Raw genomic sequence first — 26,117 nt, 5'->3', positions numbered from 1 at the left:
CTGTACCCCTAATTGCAGTCATCCCTATTGGGGATTTATGCATGGGATAAAGCATTTAGGAGCTGCATCTGTCCATTAGTAGTAGAGGGAGCAGTCTTGGAGTAAATATTCTGTTTCCCATCCATTGATTTATGTAGTACCTGAAAATGGATATAGATGAACTTTGTTTTATGTGGATGAGGAGTCTGTTCCACAGTTGCGAGGCATACCTGTCCCTCCAACTGTTCTATTGATGTTGCAGAAAAGGTTTAGATCCCTTGAATGAGTATTTCTGATGCCATTGGGCTTGCTAATGTGCAGTAAATCCAATAGTAATGGATTAGAGGATGCCTTGTATAGCACACAGATCAACTCTTGGCAATTTGTAGGATACAGAGAATAGTGACAATGCTTTGAGTCAGTGCATGTATGATATGTTTAAGCCTTGTATCCTTTTAGTAAGGTATCTCTGTGGGTGCTCCATTTATTGCATGTGTCTGTACATATGCATGAAAAAGGAGGCACTATATTCAATGACCTGCCTTATGAGAGCTTGACTAAAGTGGAGAAGATGAAATCCCTACATGTAGACATAATCCCTTTGTTTATAAGCTGTGCAATATAGAAGGACTTTCTTACAACAATAAACACAAGTTGATCAAACGTTAGGTCACTGACATACGTACCTAAATCCCAAACAACTGGGTCAACTCTTAGGGGCGTATTGTCAATGCAGTAGTTCCCTGGTGTAGATGACGTTCAAAAGGATTCAATAATGCATTTTTTGGCATTTAATTTCAGTCCATGATTTTGGCACCAGTTATTTGAGACAAACCTTCCTGTAGGAGGGCTAAATCATTTTGAGATTTGATGACTGTTCCTCGCTTGCAGTCATCTACAAACTTAGCTAGAGCCCTTTGTTACTGACATTTACTTTAGAAAAGCAGATACCGAACAGGACAGATGCCAGCAAAGAATGCTGGGGGACTCCACTGGTGACCGGTCTCTTTATGAAGGTAACTTTCCCTATTTTTATTATTGGACTCCTATCTGTGACACAGTCAGCAATCCAGCAGGTGATAGAGGGGTTTATTTAGTTTTCTACTATGCCCGAGTAAAAGCAGCTGACTATGCACGAGTAACAGCAGTTGACATAAATGTGCCTGTTTTAGTTATGGTAGATTTAGATACATGCTAATGTATATTAAGAGTTCATCCTGCGACACTGCATTATTTAGCTAAGCAATACTGAAATCTGGTCTCATGGACCTTTTGCTACACTTTTGACCTTTCCATCCAGGCTAGTCCATAGATTCATAAGCTTTCAAGCTTATGAACTACTTCAAAAAAAGTACCATAACTTGAAGTTAATATCTTTTACCTCCCATATAAAGGTATGTGTGTGTGTGTGTGTGTGTGTGTGTGTATGTGTGCGTGTGCGCGCGCGTGTGTGTGTTTAATATAGGTTTGCTATCAAATGTATGATTCTCATTGTCTATTCCAGAAATAAGCAACCAAAAGGTCACAGGCTGAGGACCACCAGTGTGAACACTGAGACTTGTCCCCCTTCGGGACCTGTGTTAGCACTGGTCAGGAGATAAGCTCGATATATGTACATGCACACTAATATATACACAGATATATATATATATATATATACATATATATATATATATATATATATATATACATATATATATATATATATATATATATATACATATATATATATATATATATATATATATATATATATATATATATATATATATATATATATATATATATATATATATATATATAAATATATATATATACATATATATATATATATATATAGGGTCTATATTAGAACATCGAAATTTCACAACTTTGAATGTTCCAATATCAACTCCTATTCAGCGAAAGCTGACAACAGCAAATTTTTTCCTAGGGAAAAAATTTGCTGTTCCGAAACACATACACACAACACAAGCACACCAAACAAACAGCAATCCACACAAATACACCTAAAATCTTACATCTAACCCTACACTAAACTGTACATACACCACTAACTATCCACTTACCTTAACCCAAACCCTAACCTTAAGGTCCATCACTACTGCACTCTCACCTCACCCACGCTTTAACCCTAACTCACCTAACCTGCCCTAACTCTCACATCCACACAATCGCATACTTACCTGACCTGCGCCCTAACCCTAACTCACCTAACCCCTGCCCAATCACACACTTACCTGAACCCGACCTGTAATTTTCCACCACAGTGCTGAAAATAGCGAAGCGACAGAAACGGACAACCAAATTCTTTCCCTAGGAAAAAATTTGGTTTTGTGCAGCTTCGCTATTTTCAGCATTCGCTGAATAGGGGTTGATATTAGAACATTCAAAGTTGTGAAACTTTGATGTTCTAATATAGACCCATATATATATATATATATATATATATATATATATATATATATACATACATACATACACACACACACACACACACACACACACACACACACACACACACACACACACACACACACACACAGAGGTGTGCATGAAGGTCAAGATTTTTGAAGGACATTAAAAATCAGTTGTTCCTTAACATAAATTCTGTTACGTAATTTTCTTATATTAAATTGGGAAGCATTCAGTGGCATCCTAATAATTACTGGCTGATCTGTGATGTTAAAAATTTGTAATGCACTATTCAGCAGAGGGATGGGTTAGAGGCAGTAAATGCATTTTTAGGGGACGATCCCCAAAGTAGTTAAAATTTGGAATTGTAAGAGTTTGTATTGATGCAGAATTATTTTGTTTAATGATGAGTACTATCTGCAAAAACTAGGGACGACAATGGGTGCAGTTTATGAAAATTTGTTTATAGAGAAATTTGGAAGGGAGTATATACATTTACACTGAATATAGAACTTTAAAATTCTGAAGTATTATAGATGTATAGACTGTTTTATATTTTTGTAGTACAGGCAGACTATTAATTTCTTGGAATATTTACAAAGAAATATATATGGTTTAAAATTTACTTATTGATAACCAAAAAGCAATACATTTTTTTTGCCATATGGTTAAATGGTGTGAGCATGGCATTTGAGTAATAAATTTGATGAACTTAAAGAAATCTTATTTATTATAAGAATTACATAACAGAAATTATGGGAAGAAACAACTGATTGCATGTTTGGGAAAAATATCAGGAGGATTTTGGACCAACAATATAAAGTGAATAGAAAGGAAATAAACTTCTTGGAATAAATATTTTGGGGAACTTTAGAAAACAGGAAAAACTTGTTTGTGCATTCAGACATTCATTCTGTACAAATAAAGTAGTTAATATTTGACAGCATTGGCATATGTTATTGCCATTATTGACAGATTTGTTGAAATCTATTTTACCAGAGAGCCCATTTTTTGTGTATAGGAGAGGTAGTAGAATAGCTGGTTGGATTATACGTAGTTGCTATATATAGCACAAGTCCAAGGAGGGCATATGTGTAAGCAGTGTGCTGCTGCACTTAAATGCTAGAGTGGGATATGTGTGAGATTAATGGGCAATATGTAATATATTTCAGCACTTAGTGTGCAGCTCAAAAGGTGCAATACATTTTGTTAGTGTCTCAATTTTTATATAGGAAAAACAAAAAGGGTGGTTAGAAAGAATATTAGAACATGTGGGAGCTATTAAGAATCAAAGGTTAACTAGTCACTCTGGGTAGTCACTTTGTAGAAATGGAAGATGCTGTTGAAATGAGATTTATGGTTTTATTGCAACATCTATTGCATATGAGAGAAGAAATAAAGCAATGGTTGTTTAAAGAGAGCTATTTTATATTAAGATATCAAGCTAATCATCACTGGGGACTGAATGTGGTTATTAATGAGCAAATATTATTTTTCTGAGACAGTAAATTCCGCATCAACTCAGGCATATTTATTTTGACTGAAGGTAAATTACTGGTCTCCGGTTAGGATGGCTTACAGGTTCGCTGTTGAGGATGAGTATGGATATTTCCTGTTAATCAGGTTGTTTCCCGGTTGAAATCTACATACAAGTTTTACTTGGGGCTAAATCATTGTGTAAAGATATTAATACATTTAACCAAAAACTCGGTACTGCATTTGGTCATTGGCACTTCCAGTATGGCACTGAAGTGGTCAGTAGCTGGTTTGCTTTTCCCCCCTCATGAGACATTCAAATATATTGTGAAATATCAGAATTTCCTGAGTAAAGACAAAAAAGACCAGTATGAATACCATCCTGAATGTCAAGAAAAAAAGAGAAAGATGCAACTGTTGGCCATACATTGGAGAAAAAGACTTTCATTCAACAAATGGGGCCTGACACATGTCTGAAGTGAATTCTAGAGAACCAAAAATAAAGGTATATGAAGGAAAGGAAATACCAGAACTTCAAGAAAAGATTGATAAAAAGTACATGGAAGTTTTAAATATAAGCAGGATATTAATGGACTATATCAAAAATAATGACAGATGGTTAGCAATTGTGAAACACTTTGAAGTCAATTAACTGAAGTTGATGAAGAAACAGTAGAATTAATCTAGTCACAGCTCAAATGACAGCTTTGCATTTTGACCAGTTTTTTGTTGCTTCTAATTCTGCAAGAAAGAGAGAACAGGAAACCTAAGATGTTTGAGAGGGAGTAAATGGAAAGGACTGCTACTACTTAGTGATACATCAACTGAATTTATGGCTAGAAATACCCCCAGGAGAAAATATTACTAGACAGAGCTCAGTGTATGTATCCCTACAAGGTTAGCACAATGATTCGCTTGACCCATAGTGCTCAAAGTCCAAAACTATCAGTTTAAAGAACAATTATTGAGTTTGCTGTGGAGAAAAAAGGGAGGAGTTGAAAATTATTTTGATAGTATTCTTCCTGTCAGGAACAAAATGTTTATGGAACCAGAAGTGGTGTCAGTTTGACTGGACAATTTCATCCAAGATAATAAGCCTGGCACTTTACAAACTCAGCATAATGAACTCACAAATGAGAGGGAGCAATGACTAAGGCAACCAGCAGAAAGATGGTCAGTGAAATCATTCCCAGTATTCCAAAAATGTGGAAGATAAACAAAAAGAAATGGCACAGATGAGCTAAAAGTTGAGAAACTCATTGAGGGAAGGAAAACAATCTGCAAATATAAGCCCAAATGAAGCAGGTGAATGACTTCAAGTAATGGTTATTAGTGTTATTTAAATGGACTGATATGTGAGCATATTAGAGTTCTGAATTATTTTCTTGCATACCTTTTAGCCTAGTAGCACAAGCAATCGGAACAGACCCAAAAAATAAGGGGGGGGGAGTAGGACAGGACAAAGGCTCAAAAATAAGGACACTTGTTTAATATTGCATGCATTTTTCTGAAGGACATGAAGTCTGAAACTCAAGCATCTGTTATTACTTGACTTCAATTCTCAGTGATTTGTCAGAAAATGAGGCAAAAATTTGGACAGTTGAGATGTATGATCACTGAGAATCTAGCATTTTCTATAATATTGAATGTTTTAAACATTAATGCATGTTTTGATGAAATACCAAGTTAAAAATTTGCATGATAAGTTGAAAAGGGTATTTCATTTACCCTAAGCTGTTATACATTAACTGAATAGAAAATGTCAACATTCTATCCCTAAGGGTAACCCTACTGTACACTTACAACTAGAGGAGAAAAGATAGCCATATTTTTAGGCAGGCAGGAATGGTAAGAGAAAGCTACCATATGACTGGTTTAAAAAAAGGACTCCCTTCTAGTGACCTATGCAGCTATTTCTGGGTACCTTCTACTACCAAGTAATTAAAGGCAGACAACCTGTCTAAGTGGTAGGAAAGTACACAGCTGTGAATGCTTAAGAAGTAGTTTATGAAAACAAGGATAAAAGACTGAGCTAAGCAAAGCTGATTAGAGGAAAAAGATGGTGTTAAGTGCAATAAATAATTTATAAAAGATAACTGGATTGTTGCGTTACTGCTTTTCCACACCAGTATTACAAAAGGGCAAAGGGAGCTGTTTTTAAACATTTTCTTTTTTTTTCATGAGGGCAATGGGTTATAAAGTAATTATAAGAAAAAAAATGAGACCGACTTTGAGCATGTGTGTTAGGGCATCATTTTTTTAATCTCTTATGGTCAATATTTACTGCCAATCTATCGAAGTTTAGATTAACATCAGTAGATCCATTTAACATATTATCAGAAACTGCAGAAGAAAAATCAAAAATAACATGCTAAAGAGATACAAAAGGTGTTAACTTGTACCTTTCTCTAAAAAAAGGATGCATAGTAAATGAACAAGAACTAAGAGTGGCTCTGTGAGTGAATAGCAAGGTACAACATAACAGAGAATGTTAAACTGTTGAAATAGAATGTATATGGCCTCACAGATGTAAAACAATGAATAAAAATGTACAAAAGACAGTTGAATCCACACATTTTTATGCTACAAGAAATGCACCGGAAGAAGCAAGAACACAAGAAATTAATAAAGGGGGGGGGGGGGGGGCAATATAATGCAAAATTCATAGGTGGCAGGAAAAGAGGGCAGTAGTATTGAAAAAAAAGGCTCCCATAGCAATAGAAGTAGTAAAAGATGACCAGGGGAGGTTCATGGGTATATGCTAGACTAACAACAAGGATATTAAGCCTAGTCATGCATCCCAAATGTGTTATTCAGCAAAATATGCTATTTAGTCAAGGCTGGATTGAATATCACATAACAAATATTGTGTTAAAAAAGAAGAAAACAATAATCCAAGAACACTAAGATTATGCGCCAGTGTGTGCAAAAATTATTCCCTTGTTAACAGTAATCTTGGGCACTGGCACTTTCCATTACATCGGATGAAATACAATGGATATAAACAAAACATAATAGTACATCTGGATTAAATGTTAGACCAGAACAAAAACTGACAGAACTGGATGGAAGCTGGGATAAAATAAAATCCTAAATTTAAAAGAAGGGTAATAGAAAAGGAAAAAATGGAATGACACTATAAATCTAAAGTCTTATGGGCCTGATGAAGATAAAACTGACAGGGACAATAATTTATATGAGGCTGAAAACCAAGAACTAATAAAATTGATGGGCACCATAGATGAATATTTGATAAACCCATTTGAGCAAAAGCAGGCAGCCATTGGACAATTTTTTGAGAGTGTCTCCAAAATACAGAAACAACCAGCTGAAAATTTAGACAGCAAATGGTGGAGTTTTATAGTAAAACAGGGAGAGTATACAAGGCACCTGAAATGATAGCTAATATATTACAGAATATAAAAAAGATCTATATAGCTGGCAGAGAAGTGATGGGAATTGGGCGAGGAAACTAGAAAGTTTCATGAATGGGCTAGAAGTGTCAAAGATGAATGAGTTTGAGAGAAAGCAGTTAATTGGAGTTCTCAATTTTTACCAACAGAATTTGGAACAAAGTAAAAAATAACTAAGGAAAAGGCCTCAAATTAGGGACACATTTTTAATCTTGGCACTGTTATCTTAGAGATTCTCAATGATTTCCAATTTCTTGAGGAATGGAAGAAAACTCTGAGAAATATCAGGAGGGTCCTTACAAAATAATGACAGTTGAGAGGTCTGCAGTTAATAACCCCAGTAATGATAGAAGAAATTAAAGAGCATCTAAAAATCCTGGCAGCTGGAAAATCCCAAAGTATAGATGACTTATCCATAGAAGTCTGGAAAAAGGTAAGGGTAAAATGATACAATTATGCTACAAGTTACTCAACAAAATATTAAAATATATGAACATTCCAAAATCTTGGTAGAAGGCAGTGATAATGGTTATACCAAAAGAGGTGAAAGATCCTATCAGCTCAACTTCTTATGGCCCTATCTCTATATTAAAACATGTTTACAACGTATTTGTAGCAATACTTGCAAACAGGCTAGCAAAGATTTAAAAAAACCTAGACAAGTGTAAAGAGACCTCAGGCAGTATAATTAAAGAATGATACATCAGGAGGTTGAGAGAATGAATATTTTTCTGTTGTTGAAAAGACATTTGACTGTGTACATTGGGACTGTCTATAGAAGCTAATGAATAAGGTAGGGATTCTAGATGAATTTATATTTTTGATTCAAGAAAGGAATCAATGACAATAAAAGTGGGAGTATGCTTAACACTAGTTTAAGGCTGCAAGTTATAAGGCAAGGGTGCCCCTTCTCACCTTTACTACTTTGTAATAAAAAGAAGTTATGTACTCACCATAACATTCTGTATGTGTTGTCAATTTCATTTATCCTTTACCTTTGGGTTAAGGTTCTGACCCTTGGAACCGGCTCGGCCGTTACATAGCTTGCGCCAGCCAAAAATCTCACGAGCTAAGATTTTACCCAAAATAACCCTCTCCATATTACCTCAGATCTAGTTTGTGCTCTTGTTGCAAGATGCGTCAGCCATTTTCTCCCACAGCTAAGTGAAATTTCATTGCATATTTAGTTAACTTAGCCTACCACTGTTGATAGTTTTCGTCTTTCTAAGTGTGTTTGTGTATGTGTGTGTATGTGTGTGTGTGTGTGTGTGTGTGTGTGTGTGGGGGGGGGTGAATACACTTGTTGGCAGCTCTTTTTTTTGTTAGGTGACCTGTCAACATGGCTGAGAAACCAAAAGGCACTACTGATTTTAAGCAGTGCCAGGAATGCAGTTGGAAGTTGCCCAATTCTGATGGGCATTCTTCCTGTGTCTATTGTTTAGGCCCGGCTCATCTTTCCCAAGACTGTTCTATTTGCCAGGCTTTCAGTTACCGGGCTTTGACTGAACATAAGAATAAATCAATCCTAAAAGGGCTGATTAAGTCAACTTCTGAGGAGGCCTTATCCAAGACAGACTGATCCCCATGAAAATATGACTCTGAAACCAAAAAAAGCCACTCAGTACCAATGTCTCCTTCAGTGCCGGTGGCTAAAAAGCATAAGTCTTCCACTCCTACCGCTTCCATGGAGCCAAAGGCTAAGGTTTGCAAGCTTTAAGAACAGACAACATCCTCGGCACCATCTTCTCCAGCATCACAAATCTCAGTGCCAGCTTTGGTGCTAACCTCTTAGGCATCCCAGTCGATACCATCATCTCCATCTAAGCTTCCACAGACTCTGGAACCTCTATCAGTGCCAAAATTCAGCATAAATTACACACCCAGGACAAAGTATACTCCCTCTACTGATCCCTTTGTGGGACAACTCTCTAGCCCTTTCCTTGAAAGAGCAGAATCTTCTTCAGGTTTATCTGTCAGATCCTCTCGGAGTCTTACCGAAGTCAACATCGTGAGGTTGACTGATCAGCTCCTAGTGGCTAGGGGTATTTTACATGCATGTTTTCTTACAATTATTCATTCCCATATTACATACCTCATTTGTTGGGTTCCTTTAAACCGCACTCCTCCTCCTGAACATTATTCTGCATGTTTTGTTCCTACAACTTCCATTTATTTCTATGTAATTTGGTCATCCCATTTTCTAAAAAGCCAACCTGTAGTTTATTTATCTCCTTTACAACATTCAGTACTACAGCTGCAATTGGTTTAGATTTTGATTTCTGTTTTCTAGTAATTGCTTTTTGTTGGCAGCCACTAGTCAGACAGCTGAGTCGGAAGTTGCCCAATTCTGATGGGCATTCTTCCTGTGTCTATTGTTTAGGCCCAGCTCATCTTTCCCAAGACTGTTCTATTTGCCAGGCTTTCAGTTCCCAGGCTTTGACTGAACATAAGAACAACAACATATAAGGCTTTACTATCTCTAGGTAATTGAAATATTGTATCCCAGCTCAAAAAATCATCTACTTTGTTACAGCCACTTGATCCCCCAAATTTTTTTGCAGAGTCCTCTGTAGGGAATTTTTAAACCTGCCAACTGATCACACTCCCCAAAATGTTCCCAGTTACCTATTTCTTTCTCGTTACACTTCTAGCATTTGCTAGCTGTCTGACAAAAGATTATCTGAAGTTTGATTGGAGTATAAAATACATATGCAAATGCATCCAAGCAAAAAATCTTAAACCTTCTGGACTTTTCATACTTGGGAGCCATACAGATGTCTTACCATTGTCCCTTGGTAAACTGCATTTTCAGTCTCTCTTTTAACCTCCTGATTGATTCTCCTATTTATCATGCAGTATTTTTATATGCCATACTAATTTTCCCTTTAATAACAGCTTCTATTCTATTCTAGACTAGACTAAACTCTGCCAGAGCTGATCTTTCACTGAGTAATCCCATATCCATTTTTCTTTGCCTGTACTCTGATATCAGTCACTGGTGGGGAAGGCATTCTCTAACCTACAGTCCAAACATCCACTTGGCCTGATCCCTCTCTCTTACATTTCCTTCTCTAGTTATTTGCTTCCAGTACCTTGTTGCCTTTCCCAATTTTCTCTAGGATATTAAAGGCTCCTCTTGCCTGTTTTCTATACCCCTAATTGCTGCCATCTCTAATGTCAATGTAATTTCTTCATTCCTATATTAGTTCTTATCATGTTTTTTGCAACTTTCTGAATATTATCTGAATGGTTGTTCTCCTAAAAGATCTGCATCTAAAATCCTACTTTGTCATTTCTCAGCTTTCCCACACTGTTTCATCAATCCTTTCCAGTTTTATTTATAACTTTCTGCCTGTACTATGCATATGAGCCTCAACTGCATAGTTCTGAAGTGTCCATTCAAGTCAGATAACCCTAAACCACATTCTATGGGGAGGATCATAACCTACTTAAATCCTGCCCTATTCCTTTTCCAGATTCCTTCGACTTTTTATTAATTATCTATCAAAATTTCTCCTCTGGTTGATAAAAATACACCTGAGCTGTATGTAAAACTAAAGGAACTAAAACAATTTCACTGCAATTTTGTATTATCCTTTATTTAGTCTCTACACATATCCTTAGCTGCCATAACAAACCTTTTTAATCCATACATCTAAATACTTCATCTTATGTCCCCATAAATATGGGTATTGCTGAACTAATTAATGTGTAGGTACATAGCTTACCACTATAGCCTTTGTTTTATCCCTTGAAGTTTTTATGCTTGAAAAGATATGAAATTGTTTCAAAAAAATCCTCAACTCTGAAATGCCTTTTTCTGGATTTATCAAGCATAAAATAGTATCTGCAAATAAAGCTAGCCTTTCTTGATTAGCACACCAGTTAGTGAATTTGTGATTCACACATTATCTTGGTCAATGGCTCTAAATAAAAAGCAAATAACAAAGGGAAAAGAGGACATCCCTGGATGTTTCTCAGTTCAAACGTAACTTGCTGGAGAGGAACCCTCCCACCCTAATTCTTGCCTCTGACCCTCCGTATAGCTTCTTAATTAATCTTGTTCTATCAGGGAATGCAAATGCTTCCATTGCCCTACTCATAAAATCCCATTGACCATCCAAAAATAATATTTTCTTGCATTCTGCTAACAGCTTTGCCATTCCCTTTGCTAGTACAGACACAAGCACTTTTTAATTATGGATTAAAATTGAAATGGGTGTGAAGGGTCTTTACTGTCTTTGGGTAATACAGCCACCGTAGCTTTTCCCCAAGATGCTGGTGCTTCCCTGCTTTTAAAATTCTGTTAAACAAGACCTTCCATATCGTTATCACTTTACTCCTGCTTAATTTCCAAACTTCTACAGGAATAATGTCTGTTCATTGAGACCTTATTGCTGATCAATTATACATTACTGTTTTTACATAATCTTTTACAATCTTAGTTATTAATTGTTTATTCTCATCTTCTTCTAACCTTGACATAATTAAGTCTTGCGTAAAAATTTCCATCTGTGCCTTTTATTGGTTTCCACAGACCTCTGCTTTATACAGATTCTCATAACATTTCTGAAATAGCTCTTACCTCTGGTTACTTTCTTATAGCTTGCCTAAGTTTGTCGACGATCCTTTCTACTTTCTATTGCTAAGTTGTGATAAACATTTTTGTGCTCTGTTATTAAAAAGTAGTTGCTTAGCAGCAAACTTTCTAAACTCATTCACATTATCAAAATACTCCCTTGTTTTTGCCCTTCCTCTTCTGTCAGATTCCAGTTATCCTACAATGCTTTAACCTTTGTTAGACCCTCTCAATTCCTATTATTACTTTCCCATTTCTCTGTCTTTTATTTCTACTCCATTGCTAAACTCCATTTTCATTTTATCACACTCATTAGCTATCCATTTTGAAGGAATTTTTATCTTCCATATTAACTCTTGAATAACTTCTGCTACCCATTCTTTAAAATCCTCACTTTTTGGTAAACAGCTAAGAACCAGTAACTCATTTTACTTCATACACTGGATCTTAGATTTTACTGGTGCATGATCTGAAATATTTATTGGATTTGTCAAAGCTTTTAATTAAAAAAATAACATGCTCAAGTAAACTATAAATTCTATCTAGTCTGTTCCAGTTATTTTATCTTGAGAAATACTAAGCAAGTTCTGCCTGATTTCTACTAATTCACATTTTAAATACTGAATATTCTCATACATTTCTTTAGAAATCTACCCTCTCTTGTTATTTCCTTCAAAGCCCCCTAATACATCTTCACTATGGCAATTCAAGTTCCAGTCCCCATGCATAGTACTCCCCCACTGAAAGCTGATTTTCTCCCAAAATTTGTAAGCTCCATAATAGCAATTTTTGGTGGAAATAAATACATGCCAGCATAATCCTCTATTGCCACTAGCCCCTCACTACCCCAAATCTGCTATTGTCTTTTTTCCCTCTATCACTATTGGAGCCCCATTACTAATCAGCATTATTACTCCACTTCCCTTGTCCCTGATGTACTGCTGAATGCCCATCTGGAAATCATTTATTTGTCAAATTCACATGCTCATTTCTATCTAAATGTGTTTCCTGCTACATTTTTATTTGTACTCTATATTTTTAATATAATTTGATACCCTTTATTTTTGTCTGTCCTGTAAGGCCATGTGCATTCCATGATGATATGGACAAAGTTGCCATTATGATAGCAAGGTATTACACACCATTTAGTTTGCATGAACACACTTATGTTTGGCGGGCTGATCTTTTAAGCAGTTATTTATTTCCATTTGAGCCAATGCATCATTTTTTCAAGACCTTTTGTTTCAATGCAAACAAAAAACTACATACTTTAGAACCTCCAGTCCCCTTTTAAAATAGAACAAAGATGCAAAATATTCATATTTTCAACAAATGAAGTTTATCCCTCCAGATAGGAGCAGTTGGCCTAAACTGACAGCTGTTCCCACAGACACTACCTAATACAAAATTAAAACTACCCATCTTAAAGTGACTATTACAGAATACATTTCAACTTACAGTGATTATTTGTTTTTAGATATCTCTGTTCCCTACCAGGTGTGTGTGTGTGTGTGTGTGTGTGTGTGTGTGTGTGTGTGTGTGTGTGTGTATATAAAATGTATATGTATATATGTAAATAAAACAACTCGAATGCCTTCTGTAAACATGAAAAAGTACAGTGGCTACCTTTAAATAAACCAAATTGTGCACTACTCTTTTAAATGCATTAAAGTACTAAGAATGCTGGGCAGGCTACTACTTATTCATTTCTCACAGTTTCAAACATTATTTTTTTCACTGAAATGTGTTCAGAACTGTAAAAATGATGCCTGCTCCTATAGACATATTTTCTCCAAATAAAAGCAATCAGCAATGAAGAAAAAACAGCTAACAACTTTAAAGATGTATATAAACTAAGGATACTACCCTAGACATTCACCCTTGTAAAAACAGGACAACGTATCTGGGGATTCCCTGAAGAAAACCTAGTTGAAGATAAGAGAAAAGCTATTTAAAATTATAAGAAATGGAGAACCATGATTTTGATCTGGACTAAAAAAAATCAGAATAGAGATTTTTTATAGTTTCCCATAATATTGTACCCAGGACAAGCCTTTACGATACAGAGAAGAGTTGTTGGGAAATGAACCAGGAAGAGCTCAAACAATCTGTATGGAAGAGTAAGTTGGTACAAAGTGATATCAACCGGCCAAGAAGGGCTAGCATTACTACATTTGCAAGCATATCACATGCTGCACAAACAAGGCTTGTATATTATGTTCAAAATGATAATACAATCCTAAGTGGAAATTCCTGATGCTAGCACATTGTGCTTCAAAGATTGTTCAGAAATGAATTGTGTGGTCTCAAGTGGTAAAAGGTAGAAAGTACTAAATTATACTTGAATAAAATTTACATAAAAATGAAACAAATCTTTAGTTCAAAAGAATTAACTTATTTTGCTGAAGTAAAAGCTAATACCAAAGGGCTCGGCTGACTAAGTTGCAGATGACAGCAAGCTAAGAGCAAACATAGAATGCCCGAATGACTTAGCAATCCTACAGGAAGGTTTATCGCAAACACATAATTGATGCAACAATCATTTACTGAAGCTAAATGGGAAAAATGCATTATTGTATCCTTTAGGAAGTTGTCTGCCCCAGGGAAATACTACATTAGCAATACACTCCTAGATGTTGACTCAGTTGTTCGGGATATGGGAACTTATGTGGACGGTGACCTAACTTTGACCAATAGCTGTCCACTATTGTAAGAAAGTCCTTCTGCACTGCATAACTTATAAATAAAGGGATTGTATCTAGAGCTAGAGATGTCATTGTCCCCCTTTACTCAGCACTCATTAGGCTAGGCATTGAGTATATTGACCCTGCTTTGGCATATAGTTGTCCAAACACATGCAACAACTGGAACACCCACAGAGATACCTTACTAAAATGATACAAGTCCTAAACAATGTGTCCTACATGGACAAACTCAAAGCTCTGTCAAATGGAATAAGAAATACTCTGTCTTGTCCACAATATCAAAATAGGGGTTTGGAAAGTCAAGTATATCTCTTACAGGATATCTCTGGTGTGGACTGTGCATCCACAGAAAACAAAGCTCATCCTTGTCCATATTTGAGATCAACTTGGATCTATAGATCAGGAATAGAAAATTGACCTCAGGACTGCCTCCTGTGTTACAAATGGACAATCTTCTCACTACTTAATACCACACATGGATCCCCTCAATTTATCCATAGTATGAACCCAGTTATTCTCACTAGGGGTAATATATAATTATAGACCATGGGATGGGTAAGGCCAGTCTAACACCAAATGGGTTGTAGGTGGAATTTGTTGGTTTACTTAACTTGTCCAAAAGACGCCATGAAACATATGGTACCTTTCCATCCTTAAAGAACATGAAAGGGAACTTAGATTTACAAAAGCCTGGGTTTAGCACCCAAGAATTAGAAAATAAAAAACAGACTATATAAGGCAATGCACAGTAATCATTACAAAAAAAGTAAAAAAAGCAAGTACAGAAATAGCAAAACTTAATTAATAACTGAGGAGCAATTGCCGGAGATTTACAGTGCATCAAAATGGATTAACAAATTGAGTGCATTTAGAATGTTTGCTTGGAGGTATTAACACAAAAACTTTCATATTCCAAGTCAGGGCTAGCCACTTGGTGGTGTGGCAGTGCCTGTAGGTGATTTGGTTGCACTGATCATTGTTGATGTGACACCCTGACCCCTTGTGGAAGGCAGAGGGAGTGGGATGCTGGTGACAATATAGGGTACATGGATTGTTTACATGAGTAGGTCAAGGATGTTGGAGATGCCTTTTGAAGCAAGAAGTGGACTGGAAACTTATATTTTGGAACTGCCCTCTGTTGGTTAGAATTACAAATTATAATAGAGAAGCTCTTGGACTATGAATGTCAATTGTTTGAAAAGTATAATTTATGCTGAGTGATCTGCAAGAGGCAATGTATATAAAACTGTTAGTAAAATTAATATTGTTAGCTAAAAACTATAACAGAAGCAGAAAACCCAAGAAATACCTAAGTTGACAGATTGTAGAACTAATTAATAGTATAAAGGATTAGAGCTTAAATTACAGATGAAGAAAATAAGTAATTTACATAATAAAAAATAGATACCTGCAGTGGAAAACAGCTTGTGTTTTGTATACATTAAGAAACAAAAATGCAAGGATATGTAAGTGAATATGTAAAGACCAGGAAGCAAATGGCAGCAGGGAATATGACAATGAATAACTGTGAACTAGAAATCTATAGATAGTTGCTATGGTTATGAGGAAACAGTCATTATTGTGTCTAGAAAATGACATGGTTTAAATATTGCTAACCTTGGTGTGTGTTTTGACCTAATGTATTAGCTAAAGGAAATACTTTGATTCATCTTTAACTAACTTATACTTGATGTATAAATAGGTCCACCCAAAATGGTAGTAAATGAGTGATCCATGTATAAGGACTGTACAGCAAATTCTTGGAAATTTGTGAATTGCATTTTGGAATAAATCAGCTTTAAAAATGGGCACTGCATCTGGACCTGGAGTTTTCCGGTTAGGACTTTTCTTAAGTTTGTCTCAATTTACTTAAGTCCATTTCACTTTATCTAACATTTCTTTTTGCTTCTAACTCTTCTATCCATTCAGCACTTTTGTTCCACAGTCTTTATAAAAATGTCATTTTCTTTTTGGGCCTTCAGTTACTTGCTATTTACTTTTCATTTGTACTTTACTGCATACCTTCTATGTTTTTCAGCTTGAGTTAAGATTTTTAGTTTACTATTGGATATGGTATAAGATAAAACCTGACATATTTTGTTTTGTTTGCTCTTATTGCATTTGATGTGTTTCCTTGTTATATTTTCTTGTAGTGACACTTGCCTTGATTGCTTTATAGTTCTCCCTATTTGATGCTTCCATGGTGACAATCTTGTTCCTGATGTTAGTGAAAGACAGGCTAGATAAAAATGTATCATGACAAACATGCATTTACTACTGATATAGTAGAAAATAACACATTTGTGAACACCAATTTTCATAGCACTGGAAAAGGTCTCAGTATTCATGGATATTAGCACCAGACACTTAACTAGTGATGAGGCTGACATTGCCACCAGTTAGAAAAAGTATAGTTATGTAAGCTGAACTTACCATAACAGTACATGCTCGAATGATCAATACTGCAGTAGCCTTAGGTATATGGTTTATATCCTGTCAAGGATATAACAGCTGACCAGCTCCTAAAGCTTTAGGGTACCTTCCACGTGCCCAAACTGTGAAGCAGCTCGAGCGAAGCTGACTAAAGGCAAGTTTGGGTGCAAAGCCCTTCAAAGCTTTCCTGACAGGAGAGTGAGGAAGGCCTGAAAGGATAAGGCTAAGAAAAACAAAACATAAATGTCCACACCCTGGAATAAAAAACACACCAAAAAACAAGTGGGATGGAGGGAGCGGCTACTGCATCCATGATCATTTGAACATTTACTGTTCAGCTTACACAACTGCATTACATTCTTCATATTGATCATTGCTGCAGTAGCCTTAGCTATATATGTAGATTACCATAGCTAACTATATTTACTGCGGTGGTGGTGCTGCGGTAGCATTGTCACCTCACAGAAAGACGTTGTCCTGTTTGATTCTCAGCTAGAGTGTCTTCTGTGTGGAGACATGTGTGAATGGGCGTTCCTTCGTTGAAGGTTGTGCGTCAGGGCCAGCAACTCGGCACGTAAAAATCTACTGCCAATCATTAGCAGACCGGAGTTCTGCTGTGGTGACCCCTAACTGGGAAAAGCCGAAAGACACAACAACCATAGCTAACTATATTTGGGAGGTGGAAGGAGAAAGGTCGAAGAGCTCCTGGAGAATAGTCCTAGCAAAGCATGATCTAGACATAGAGAAAGAATCCAGCTTATAGTGCTCCACAAAAGTGACAGAAAACCAAGTAGCAGCTTCTAGAATACATTTAGAATCCAACCCTTTCCAAATTTAAAATTTTAATAAATTAATATATTTTTTATCATTGATAGAGTGGTGGAAAATTTGCATGGGGATGACTGGGAATCAGTGTTGGAATCTTGTGAGTCTGTGTGGCAATTGCGGACTAATGCTACAATCCCTCCAGGCTTAAACAATTTTATTTCTATAAAGCCATTTTTGAAAATTAAATATAACAATGTGTCTTAAAAGATTAATTTTTAATAAAAATGTGGGGGGTGTATATTATACATAAAATTACAATATTTTATTGGATACTGTACATAATGTATATATATAAAATTTGAAAATATACCAAAACAAGGGAGTGGGTTATCAAGTTAACCAATTGAATGGACATTTAAAAGTACCTTATGAAAGACTTTTTGATACATTGTTTTTTTTAAAATATTGTATAGCAATTGTTTTTAAGTTTTAAGTTTCAAAAAAATGGGTTAGTGTGCGTTTAAATGTTGATGACTGTTGATACCAATTTGTTATTGGTTGATGGGTTTCTTGTAACAGTATTTAAAGTGTAGAGATTATTTGAAGGAACAACTCTGAGGAAGCCTATGGTTTTTACCTTGGCGAAAGCGCTTAGTTATTCTTGTCTGAGCAATAAACTTATTGTGACTGGTTACGGTTTCTGTATTTTTTTTTTCACTTTTGTTGTTTGGGGTCATTGACCTAATTTTGTTTGATTTCTAATCATTTGGAAATAATATGCTTCCACATTGGTTGTCCCTTCTTACCTTCACAAGAAATGAACAACTGATCTAATGACCTGAAAGACAGTTCTGTCAATATAGTACCTGAGTTATGTGTGGACATCCATCCATCCATCCATCCATCCAGGTATGGTGTATCCCTTCCCCTTAACTTTTAGGTTCAGTAAAGAAAATGGGGTGAGGGATAGTTTGACTTAAAGTACCAATTTAGACATAAAATTGCAGCATGACTTATGAGATTATAATAATGCTAAAGTGGTTCTATGGAAAATTTACATGAAATCCAATCAGGAAAATGACTAACTTATTTATTTATTTATTATTTATTTTATTTGCAGTTTGTTTGCCAGGATAGTCCATTGGGCCACAAAAGGCCCGTTTTCAATGGAGTCCCAGGGAGAAACGCTACAGAAAGTTGATTACATAATACAAAGTAGGAACACATTTGAAGTACACATTAAAAAAAAAAACACATTTGTCACACATTGAAAACGTAATTATGCATTAATACAGTAACTAAAAAAATATGTCGGAGGAAAAATAGGTATTTACAATGAGTTTCATCACAGATTGTCATATTTCAACAAACATCTGGATTAATAGTGAGTAGTATTTGTTATAAGTAGTAACAAAAAATGCCAGTTTAACTTGCTTTAGTATTTCTAGTGTTAAAGAAGAACTTAGCCAGAAAGTAGGCTATAAGTCACAAGTGGTTTCCTTTCTCTTCTGAAGGCGAGTTACACTACTGAATGGGAGAGTGATGATCACTTTCTCCCACTTCCAGAAGCTCAAGAGCTGCTAGAATTGGAATGGCAGTTTCAGAATCCAGCTGCAAAAGGAAAACAATTCAATAATATGAACAAGAAATGAGGGAGAAACAGTAATGGCATTTTTACAGTGGGACAGCAGTATTGCAACTACAAAACAGGTAGATGGCAATAGAAGTGAAGATAAACTAAATACTGACCTTTTTGAACCTCTCTACTGATGTATTTGCTTCCTGTACATGTCCCATGGTAGTTAATCAGGATATGTGCTTATTAATGATCATTTAGCTGTTTTGAATTTGGGACTAAAATTTATTCTGTTTTGCCACACATATATTTGCTTAAAAGTGAAAATTTTCAGTTTCTAAATTACATTTACTATGCCATTTTCACAAGTTAATCAGAATACAGAAATGGTAGAAAATTAAGTTTTTAATAATGATTATAATAGTAGTGTTAATATGGATGACAGATGTTTATGTACTTCTGTTTAGAATGAAGTGAGTGCTTATTGTTTAGATACATTGAGAGTTAAGTATAGAAGTCATTTTATACTTTTGTCAATGAGCATGTTAAACAGTTTTTCAGCTATGTTAAATTTTGCAGCTGAAAATGCCTTTAGTAATTTTTATCTCTGATAAACTTATTTTACAATAATTTAACTAAAGCTAAATGGTCTGCTTTAAAAGAACTAAGTAATAATAAAAATGTTTTTTAAACCTGCTAATAAGGGTACTGTATAGTCGTATTACCTTATCAACAATGTGCGCTTATGTATTTACATTTGGAAGATGAAACTACTTATGAAAATGTTAATATAAAGAAGCAATTAATAGAAAAGTTATAGGTCAGGATATTTTAATAAGGAAGACATTGATAAAGTTAATACTTAGGACTGTAAAATTGCTACCTTTTACTGCTTACCTAAAATATATACAATTTGTTAGATCTACTTGGTTGTCCTGTTTCAGCTTGTGGATACATTTTATATAACATTGGCCTCTTTTTATATGACACATTGCAGTTCAGACCTAATAATCCTAGACATAAACCTAAAAAAGCATACTAAATAAAGTTCATGAATTTCAAGCAGTGCTTAGTCTGTACCAGCCTGATATTGTTATTTTAACAGAAACATGCTCAAACCACCCATAAACGACATCAAAAAATTAACCCAGGACTTCAATATGCTCAGACAAGAAAGAACACACAAGCATGGTGGTATTGCCACAGTATAAAAGAACACACTCAAATTAGAATGCCCAATATATGAAACCCCAGACCTTTTTTATGTAATTAAATTACCATATATTAAAGACACCAATGATTTTTTGAATAACATTTCAGAGCTTAAATGGACTAAAGATATATACTGAGTGACACGATGTTAAAAGTCCATGAGCATATTTGATGCTGGTGTATAGTGTAGAAGCTAATTTTTTATGTGATAGTTCTGTTACAAATTACATTATTGAGTTATTATATTTTTTGTCTTTCCAATATTTATTTACTTTTAATAAAAGTTTTAGGTCCCATGTACGTCAATTTAGTGATAGGATTATTTGAGAATGAATATTTATATGGCCATGATTTTGTGAATAAATGCTATTACTTTAGATATATTGATTTAATTTTTATCAGTAAGGGGGTGATAATGAAATTGATTAAATCTATATTGCAAATATTAATAACATTTTAAATCTGATGATTTACAAGTAGAAAAAAGTTTCCTTTTTAAATTTAGAATTGTATGGGTTAGATATTGGTAAAATAAAGACAATTATACATAGAAAACTACTGATGGTGGGCAATATTTATATGGCAGTAGTTGCATCTTCCACTTTTAATTCCTTCCTTGCCATACGGAGAATTGTTCTGTCTTCATAGGATATGCAGTGAACAGAATGAAGCCCAAAAAACAATTACTATATAATATGTTAAGGGTTATAAGAAAGAAGTAGTGATAGAATCATATAGATGGTAATTGTGATCAATTACAAATTAATAGAAATATAGGTGTTAAAATAAAAAAAAATAAAGGAAAGAATATATATTCAGTAACAAACACTATAGTTACTAATAAATTTGTTGATTTGGTTAGATATTATTGGCAATGTTTGATAAACAGAAACAGTTTGGAAATATACTTAATACCCCTTTAATAGCTTATAAACATGGATGCACTATATAAAATGCATGTACATTATAGTTATATTCCCCTTAAAGTTCAAGTTAATATATATCTGAGTGATTCTTTAGAAGGAACCTTTCCTTGTGGTGGGTGTCTGCTGGAGTTGTAAATATATAGTACACTCTGAAAAAATTAATGGATGGTTCCAAGCTAAAGGGAGATTTTCATGTATGACTGAGGGCATTATTTATGCCATCAAATGTCCTTGTAATTTATTTTTTATTGGTGAAAGTAAGAGACCATTTAAATGTTGATTGCAGGAACACATCAGAGATATTAAAAAAAAACAGAAAACTGACAGTCCTATAGCTATGCATTTTAAACAGTTTCATAGTAATACTTTATTATTAAAATCTACAATTCTAGAGTAAGTATCAGTAAAATTTGGTGAAATAATTTACTTGATGATAAACTGTCCTAAACAGACCTGTATATATTTCAAAGTATGCCACACTGTCAACTCAATGTTTGAATGTAGAATTAATTGGAAGTATTTTAATTAGTTAACAAATTAAAAAAAACATTTAAATTAATTGTTTAAAAGTTTTTGTATACAAGTTTGTGTTTTTAGGTGTTTTATAACCCCTTTGAAGCCTTAACCAAAGTGCTAGAATACAATAAAGTTTTTGTGGGTCTGTAGCATATTTTGTCATATGTTCATTTTTCATAAGTTGTTTATAATAAAAATGATTAGTTCTTAAAGAAACACTGTCCTTGTGGAAAATGAGGTAGGGTTGACTCACTATAAGAGCTTGCAACTCAGATAACCTTCTTACAGAGGTCAGAGCAATCAATAACATTGGTAGACATGCTGAAATGGCCGATAAATGAACCTTGATAGAGGAATAAGAAAGGCCATAGGATAGTAACTTGCACAAATATTGTAAAATCAGAGAACACCCAGCCCTGAATGGGTGCTGGTTATGTTGTTTTACCAGCTAGAACACCTTTTTCATTTGCTAATATATGATTTTGTAGTAGCAGGTGTTCTTATCTCTTAGTACCTGCTGCATGTCCTCATCAAAGAGGTGCCTAAAAGGAATTAAGACCCCATCATCCATTCAGTCAATTGAGATGATGGTTGATGGGGTGTAACAAACACCCTTGTTGTGTGAGTAGATTCGTTCTGTAAGAAAGTTTGTAATTGCCCCTGGCCATTTCCAAAAGAAGGAAGAACCATGGCTGCCTGGGCCAGAAGGGAATCACTGTGGTATTGTCTGCAACCAGTTGGAGGTCTCAGGGACCAAAGATGGTTTAGAGAATTGAGGGCCTTGATCAGGGCAAGCATCTCCTTGATATTTATATGCTTGCACCTGTCCTTGGTGTTCCACACCCCATGCACTTTTATATCTCCTGAAACTGCTCTCCAAGCAAAGTCTGAAGCATCTGTGGTGAATGACTGCTTTGGAGAAGGAAGGGAGAAGGGGAGACCTCAATTTAAGCATATCTGCTGTCTATGAAAAGGTAAAAGGTGTTGATGCTGGGAATACAGAGATTTCAGATACCACTTTTTCTTATGTGGAGTCTTGGCAAGGGTATCATGAGAATCATAGATGCCATGAGACCCAAAATCCTGAGGTGCTCCCTCAGGGTGACTGAAGTCTGACTGAAAAATCTTAGAAACATATTTAAATAAAGATCTGTTTTTTTTTCCTGTGGAAGAAAAGCTGTTTGAACTGTGGTGTCTAGTTGACATCCCATGAACACAATAATGTGAGAGGGAGTAAAGAAAGACCTTTGAATGTTCTCTTGGAATCCCAGCTTGTGCATGCAATCTCTCACCCAAGAGTGAGATTCCTGACATTTTGACAAAGATTCTACAGAGATAAGTAAGTTGTCTAAATACAGAAAATTGTGAATAACCTTTAGCCTGCAGTGAGGTATAATGGGAGCTAGACACTTAATGAACACTCCTGTAGCAGTGGATAGTCCAAAGGGTAAGTAAGGCAAATAACCGGTAATGTGATCCAGACAAACATAACCTTAAGAAAAGCCTGAAGTCTGGATGAATAGGAATGTGATAATCTTTTAAGTTAAGAGTTACCAGGAAATTTGAAAGAGGAAGAAGAGGCAACAGGTTGTGAAGTGACATTGTGAATTTGGGCACTATCACAAATAGGTCTAGGAAAAAAAGACCCAGAGCTGGTCTCCAAGCATTTTCTTTCTTTGGGACTATGAACATCCTTGAATAAAACCCCTTCCCCACCTGAGAAGGAGGAACTGCTTCTATCACTCCTTAGGTGGTTTCAGACTTCTTTTTGGAACCTCCTTGACACTTTTTCTTAAACTTCTATTTACCTGAATTCTGTTGAGACTGCTTATTCTGTTTTGACAAAACTGGATGAGGAGATAGAAACTCTGGCACTTTTCCATTAACGGGGCAGCAGGCAAAATGTGTGCAGGTCTCTCAACTTCTTAGAGCAAGAAATCTGGAGCAAAGCCATAAGAAATGGTGGGACAAAGGCCACAAAATAGGTTCACTTCATATTTTCCTCTTACAAACTTAGAAACTTGGTAACAGGTTTTGCGTTAGCATGAATTTTTGGAAGATTATTAAGTCTGAAACTGAAATATCTGTCTTTATATTTTGACTTCAACCCTCCATGATTTGCCAAAAATACCCAATTTGATGAGAAACAGAGCAAAAATATGAGGCAAACATCTTGACATTCTGTGAAAATCTGTATAGTTAAGAGGTATGCGACTAGGTCCAAAACCACAATATTATCCATACACCAAAATGGACGATGTGACTTGCTACATCGCAATGCATGATTCATCATGACTGTTATCTGTATCAAGCACCGTTTTCTCTGTTATCTTTACTGCTTCGTATAATGAAGTTACCTATAATATAACATATTTATCAATACATTATAATCAGTGTTGCAAGAGATATACATCAGGTTATCATTCAAATCCAAACATTGTTTTAATCGCTTTTAAAATAAAGTTTTGTGCAATGTCGAACACACTTGACAAATTTGCCCCTTTTTTCTGTGTGCTTCACCCATCCTACTTTTGAGGTTGTTCCCGTATTACAGCAAGATGGCGCTGCCATGGTTAATGGTCTTTAAACATATTGTATATGGAGTATGTTTTATTTGTGGAATAATAACAGCTACTTCAGTGATCACCTCTCAACTTCTCAAGTCAGTCATTACATATGAAAGAATTTATGGTGGTTATTTTGGAAGCAGCAAAGAATGGTACTCTCCTATAAATTGTTAGGTTTTATCCAGTCTGTCATACTTTACACCTGTCACGGGATACTGTATCTCTTATGTTATGTTCTGTTTTACTTATGTATTTATTGTTATAGTTTGGTTCTTTAAATGTTAATGATTTTGTTTGGTAGAACATTTGTGTCATGCAACTTAGTCATATGCTTGACAGAATTCATGTGGTGACATTCCAACTGCTGCCCCGTTAACGGAAAAGTATCGAAAATCTCTTGGACAGTTTGGAAAAGGAGGGCAGAAAAGTCTTAGATATCCTGGATCAGCTAGCCACTTTCATCACACTTTTTGATCTCCAATGCAGCAGAGGGGCCAAAGGAGAATTTAAAATCTATTTTTTAAAATCATATGGAAGGTTCTGAGAATGCAGCCAAGCAAACCTCCTTTAAACTGTACCAGTGGCCATAGCGCTGGAAGAAGTATCAGAGTCATGTACACACTGCAAACAAAGAGTAGTGACCTGTGCAATAGAAGAAACTATGTTATTTAAAGCAGAATTTTCATCACAAGAAGAAATTGCAGATAAAACATTCCTCATGTTTTCACAATATGTCAGAATAAGCTTTAACATGAGGCTGACAATTTAAAATTTTGAAATCCAAACTTGCAGTATACAGTTTTTTCAAATACCCATCAAGAATTTTCCCATCCTTATTGGAAAGAGTAGAATTGGAATTAACTTACTCAATTTGCCTTTTTAGGGACAGCTGGCTAACAGGAAAATTGCAGGTAGTAAGACCACATCCTCTAAAGCATATGTGACAGGAGAAATGGGTGTAGATTCTGGATAATCCTTCTGTAACAACTCATATTACATTTTGTGGGACTAAGAAAGAATGCTCTCAGATAAAGAGACCCCCCCCACAAGAAGAATCTAAAAGAGAGCTCCCCTCTGAGTCTGAATCAGAAATCTGACGACAAAATCCTGAATCCGTCCCTGCATCTTCCTGTTCAGATTCAGAATCCTGAATCTTTTCAGGAAAGGAGCCATCCATCTTTTACTGGAAACTACATTACAAGAAGGTTTCAGAAGCCTGAATCAAACCCTAAGCCAGTCCAAGTAAACTAATCCTATCCAAAGAATTTTCTGGAGGAGTAGATACATGCTTGGTTTTCTGTTTCTTTTTGACAGGAAAAATGGGGCCAACCATGTTACTAATGGCAGTCACTTCTTCTCCAGGGATAGGCACAGCATTCTGAGATAGCAGGGGGATCTTTAATTTTCTCTCTCCCAAGATAGACAAGTAGTTCTCCCTTGCCCCCTAAGGGGACCCCAACAGTTGCAGAGAACATGACTAACCCCTGGTTGATAGTGACTGTAGGTGCTACACCAAAGGAATCTGGGTAAAAGATGAGTGGTCTGAGGTCAA

The 26,117-nt window shown here is 35.4% G+C and overlaps 1 protein-coding gene across 1 annotated transcript in view; it reads right to left on the bottom strand.

The window, feature by feature from the left end:
• Positions 1 to 26,117, bottom strand: part of CFAP20DC (CFAP20 domain containing) — a 2,639,303-nt gene that overhangs the window by 3,174 nt on the left and 2,610,012 nt on the right. The gene's annotated exons all lie outside the window — the stretch shown is intronic.

Source organism: Protopterus annectens, chromosome 7.part0 (genome assembly GCF_019279795.1).
Source record: "Protopterus annectens isolate FY-2018-M chromosome 7.part0, PAN1.0, whole genome shotgun sequence".
Lineage (NCBI taxonomy): Eukaryota > Metazoa > Chordata > Ceratodontiformes > Protopteridae > Protopterus > Protopterus annectens.
The sequence above is the reverse complement of the archived record's forward strand: the minus strand, read 5'-3'. Positions and strand labels throughout refer to the sequence as shown.